Raw genomic sequence first — 6,000 nt, 5'->3', positions numbered from 1 at the left:
AGAGGTTCCTACTCCCTAGAATTTTCTTCATATACAAGCAGTTAGTGTGTAGTGTGCCTGTGTCTGTCAAAGAGACAACGCTGTCGAACAACAAATCCAAGAAACAGATTGTATAGTCTAGAGGGGCTATTTAGTCTTCCTTTGGTATTTCAAACAATTGAAATCTGATTGATTGAGACCTACAGCTGTTAATGGTTGCACAGTAGGGAGTATTTTTTGATGAAAACCCTCCTGAGGTTGACTGTTTGGACTGAACGACATTCCACCAAGTTGTTTTTCCCTGCAACAACACTGCCTTTGAAACACTGGGCCAGTTTATGTAGCCAAATGTCCTTGACATATGTGGATTCCATCTGTGACAGAATCCTGTAAATGTAAAACTACTGCAGTTGGAAAGAGTAGAGATTAAATTTGAGTTTCCCCCACCAGCACACCCTGTGCATGCTTTCTGTTTGACATCTTAGGGCCCAAGTCATTATCCCAATGTCAGCATTATGTTTCTCCTTCCACACTTCACAGCCTTGAAAGTAATCACACTTTGCTTTTTCATTGTTGTAGCTTTCACAGACTGGTAAAGCAAACATACAGCACAGTCATTCCCTAATATGAACAGAATGCATGATAGGACAGGTACCAGAGTGACAGAGCCAACAATGTTCAAAAGGGTTGTGCTTTGTGTTTTGAATCTTTAAGCTTGCAAAGTGCATATTTGAATATGCCCCTAACAGCACTGGATGTTTTGCCTTGTTGTTCAGCAGACACCCCCTGTTGGTTTTCCTTTTCCATTTTGGTGCAACTCTTTTGGCAGCAGCATACCTCTTACCTTTTAAAAGAGGCCATGGCAGTGAACGCGTAGGCATGTAAAAACAAACTCTCAGGGACAGGTTAATAGGACCCAGGGGAGGGGGAGGTTGGTCCTGGTGCTCTCAGGCCTGGGGAGTCAAGGTAACCTGCATTCCCCAGGAGCCTACCTTACAGTTATGTGCAGTTGACCCACCCTCACCAAACACTTCCTTTTCCACCACAATGGATCATGGTACCGAGGCAATAAGATTCAGAAGAGACACCGCCTTTAGATAATGTGAAGCTGCCGGAACTGGTGATGATAATGCCTATAAAACTCAAGATTTTTTAAACAGAGCCAAGATGACTGTTTCCTCTTTGCATTGTCATCTTTCAGCAGTGTTGATATGTAATTCGATAAGGAGTGGAAAAATGCCTCAGAACTATTCTACAAGTCCACCATTGACCAAATAAAAAGAAGAATGTGACACCATAAAAGTAATGATTTTCGGAACAAAATAATGATACAGGCAGACATTACTCCAAACTGCACTGCAGACATTCCAGTTAACTTTCCTTAACCTCTGAAGTGCAGACACTGCCTCTGCTCCCTTTAGAACACATTAAAAACCTCTCCTTGTCATTAGAGGTTTGTTTAAATCCAAAATATTGCATTTATTAAACCTTTTAAATGAGATGGAAACATGAACTGTAGAATAACATTGTAAATGAGGCTTGTGACTTAATTAGTAAAGTGATGCTCGCCTGGGGGCAAACACTGAATGAATGATTTAACAGCCCAGCATGAGTGTGTGACCACGTAAATTTTTTCTCACCACTAATTCAATTAGACAGTCTGCGTTATTGGAACACTAATAGACCTAGTGCTTGAATATCACATCTTTGTTTTTAGATCCAGAGCTTATGGGTTACTTTAAATGTCCACTAGGTTGCTTTATCTCAGGCACTGAATTGGATTATGGAGAGCCATCCTTCAGATAAACTGCACTACATTTCATTAGGCCCTAAAAGAAGATCACTTCACAAGCCAAAATCAACTACAGTAACTACATCATTCTTATAACATATAAGCATATTTCACATACAACAGCTAAACAATAAAAGTTGTAATTTTCACATTATAAGCTGACGCATGTTAAACCATTCCAGTTAAAACAAGAAAAAAGAAAATGCCAGGCTGAGGCTGGTCCTAACAAGGTTTCACACAGGAATGCGTGTGGTTCTAACAGCAGATAGCATTTAGCAGAGCTACAAAGAGATGTGCAGGTCTCTGTTTATACATCCTCCAAATGGCACGCTTTGACGTCCCTCTGTCAAAGAGAAACACTACATGTTGACATTCTGTGTGTGGTAGACATTTTTACGTCAGAGATTCTCCAGTTTTTTTTTTTCCCTTCCCTTTGCAAACCCCAGTTTATTTGAATGGTGTATTACTGCTTTTCATTGTCTGGTACTGTCTACATTCTGCTCTTGTGACAAATGGTGGGAAGATAGTGGGTAGACAGGGTGTGAGGTTTTTTTTAAAAAAACAAAAACCAACAGACAGAGGCCTTGGTTCAGGGAACTAAGGAAAAAGTCAGCTTTTGTCAACTGAGACGTCATGAGCCTAACTAAATAACCAACTCTGAATGCTTTCATATGATGGCAAAAAGAGAGAAATTATGTCTGAATACAGAGAAGTGAAAGCATTAGTTTCTCTGTCCTCTTGCTGATGTGTCTGTAATACTGAATCTATGCCATATTTGTTTAATAATGAAGGAATGAATTAATACATTCTGTTGCACAAATGCAATATCAACATGTAAATTATAGTTACAGAAAATGATGAATACGGTGCTGTTAAAATGAACTAATATTCAAGTCTCTTTTCTGAGTTTCAAACATCTCTATGGATTCAGGAGGGAAAAAAAGGAGGGAAAAGTTCTTAACAAAGCCAAGTGGAAAACCCTCAATCCTGTTGTACTTCCACATAACCTCAAACAGAACCACAAGCACAAACAAGGCAAACACGTCCACGAATACTTAATGACTGCCCTATTCCAGAATGGTCTTTTTCCATTAATCATGGTAAATTTTCCTTCACTGTTACCTGGATTCATATGGTTGAACGTATTTTCCACTATTATCCTAATTGAGAGATGTGCGATATTATTACCCAATGTCTGTGCAGTTTGCTTAATAATGCAATCAAATTATTCATTCTAAGGATTTTCCCCTTGATAAGATATTCCACTGAGAATGCACAAAGCCATAACAAAATTATTTGCTACAGAGACTGCATTGTATGTAGTAGATAAATGCACCCTCTGTTTTGGCATTGGGTTTTGCCATCTCAAAGTGAAGATAGTGAGAGCTACTTTTCACTTTTGGAGCATTGCATTAAATTTACAAGCATGACTATCTTAATTGTGTCCCTCAGGAATATGTGGAATTAAAGTATGGTTCAGGCTGTTTGGAATGCCACATGGAACTCCTTGCATAATGCTTTGCCACACAGGCAATCAGTGCTACAAGGCACAGAGGATATGCGGTGAGTTTCCAGGCTGTGTCATCTTGGGCAGCTGGGCTCCTTCATGCCATCTTGTTGAATAGTTGATGATGGGCCAAAGGTGAAGAAAATCTGGCCTAGTAGGTGACGAACCCCAGAGCCCTGGGGCAGACTTCCACTCTCTAAACTGGTCAAGTGACACGACCTGGCTGTGAAAAACTGGCCTGAACAAGCCTCTTCTATCAGTATGAACGATCAGTGTGCAGCCCCAGGGACTTTTTCAAACAAGCGTGGACGGTTGAACAGGCCAGGGGCACCCCTAGCTGACCCTGAGTAGGTTCAGCTCAGTGGGGTTCTGTAGCCGGCGGGGTCTCAGCTCCGGCAGGGGAGGGCGGGGGGTGGGGGAAGCGGCCGTCAACAGGGGCTGCCGCATTCCTCAGCGGGCTCCGGCCAACGTCAACAGCCTGTGGGCAGCACCAAGCCCCCGCTTTCGCTTACCTTGCCCGGCAGCTCGACAGCATGCTGACAGCCAAACCCTCCCGGCAAGAGAGGCCATGCTGAGTCTGAGGCTTCCACCAATCAGCATGTGTTCCACTAGACTCCAAGGCGAGAGTGAGGAAACAACTACAGTTTTAATGGCTGACACTGGATAAATTAAACGAAATATGAGCGGTCAGTTGAATATGTTAGCACTAAAATTGTTTTGTAACTTGAGACTGAAGAGGTGCATGTGTGTGTGTAAAATGCTGTCTGAGGCAGTTTAACAGTCCATCATATCAAATTACCTCAGACATTCCACATGCAGTATGTGCCAGTGTGGCCTTACATATATCACTGACCCCTTTTCAATAAACCAATTAACAAGTCCAGGACAAGCTAAGACAACAAATTAAGAAGTTGTGACAAGCAAGAGCTGTTTTGAGTCAAACTGTTACTTCAGTTTTAATTAAAAATTTTCTCTGAAGCATGTGGTCTGTTCAAAAACAATCTACTGCCTCTGAACTGACTAATAATGGTCAGGTCTAAAGACAATCCCAAGTAGTATTTCACCCATTCCCAATGGTTACCTCTCCAACAGCAGTTGCAGGGCACTCATTAATCATGAAAGATGGCCCTTTTTGATTTGGATTCACATTTATGACAGCTCCACTGAACTGGCCTCTCTAGGAATCAATGCATAGCTAGTCTCCCTCTTTATTTGCCAAAAGTAATTGGAGCAGTCATTAAACTGACACTGGCTGGATATTTGCTTGAAACAGCCATGGGACAAACTACCTCAACACGTGGTGTTTTTTTTTGTTTGTTGTTGTTTGTTTGTTTTTTTAAATCCTACAGGTCATACATATAGAACAGAAGTAGGTCTAGCCAAGAAATGTACCACAACAGGAGCATTTCCACCAGAGTTGACCTGATTGGCCAACCGTGTGGAATTTCTCCCACTCCAACATTCAACTGGATTCCTCAAGTTATACTCAAGTTTACTTGTTTTTCTTATGATGTGTGAAATATGAATGATTTCATCCCTCAAGAGGGTCAAACATGGGGATTCTGGCCTGTAAACCTATCAATATCATTTGTGCATTGTAAAGATAATTAAAGTGTAGAGAAATTGGCAAGGTCCAGCTGTACTTCACAGCCAAAACCATCCCCATCACGGACAGGAAACTCAAGGCGCCCTGTAATCAATATGCATTTCACATCTCCATGGAAGAGCAAATTCCTTCCAAGAAACAAGATCCATTATATTAGCCACCATGGAGTAAAACAACAGAGACAGAGACATCCATCAAAAAGTAGGCTCAGAGGGTTTCCTCATACCCCACCCCATTTCAAACAATTGTTAGTTTGATATTAGCCCAAAGATGAGCTAAGGTTCTCTTGCATGTTCCCATATCCTGATGTAAACAGAACCTAAAGTGCCGAAACCTGCAATACAATCCCCCAGGTTCCAATGACACAAGCAATAGTCGAACAACCACAGCCGCTGATGTTCAATCACTGGGCTTATTGCAGACCCTTCAAATGGAAGCAGATGTTGGACTTCAGAGGCGTCTGTGACCTGAACTAGTGGAGCACACCCATTCCACTGCCCCCCCCCCCCCATCTCTCTTTTCCAGGATACTCTTCCCTCGATCAATCATAAAACCATCAAAGTATAGCGTAAAGTACGGGAAGAAAGGCGGCGTTTCCTGAGCAGCCAAGTCTCGGTCTATCCCTGCCTAGTCTCCAGGTGCAGGTTGAATGGGCACTCCAAAACACTTACAGCAGTTGGGGAGCGTGTGCCTTTTAGCGGGCGGATGGGAGAGGACTTGCCTTGCGTGCGTGTATGTGATGGAGGACATTTTTCCACTAAAATGTGTGCAGACCACAATGCAACCTTGGACAGCCATCATATGAACAAGCCCTTGTTCATGAATGATTCTACAGATGGTACTCCCAAGAACTAATATCCATATTGGCCATTTAGATATTAATCATAAATCACATTGCCGCACTAAAAAGGTATCAAAATTCCTCTTGTATTAGTGACACTGACAGTCAAGGCAATTCCTCATTAAGACAAATAGGTATTACTCACATTTGCAACAAGAATTATTTCCTTTTGCTTTGGAAAATGAAATATATTACCAATACTAATCACAATAACAATGATAATAAATATAGTACAGGAGCAAGTATGGGAAAAAGCAATCTTCTTTTTACATTTG

Source organism: Electrophorus electricus, chromosome 9 (genome assembly GCF_013358815.1).
Source record: "Electrophorus electricus isolate fEleEle1 chromosome 9, fEleEle1.pri, whole genome shotgun sequence".
In the NCBI taxonomy this organism is placed as follows: Eukaryota; Metazoa; Chordata; class Actinopteri; order Gymnotiformes; family Gymnotidae; genus Electrophorus; species Electrophorus electricus.
Note: the sequence above shows the minus strand (reverse complement) of the source record.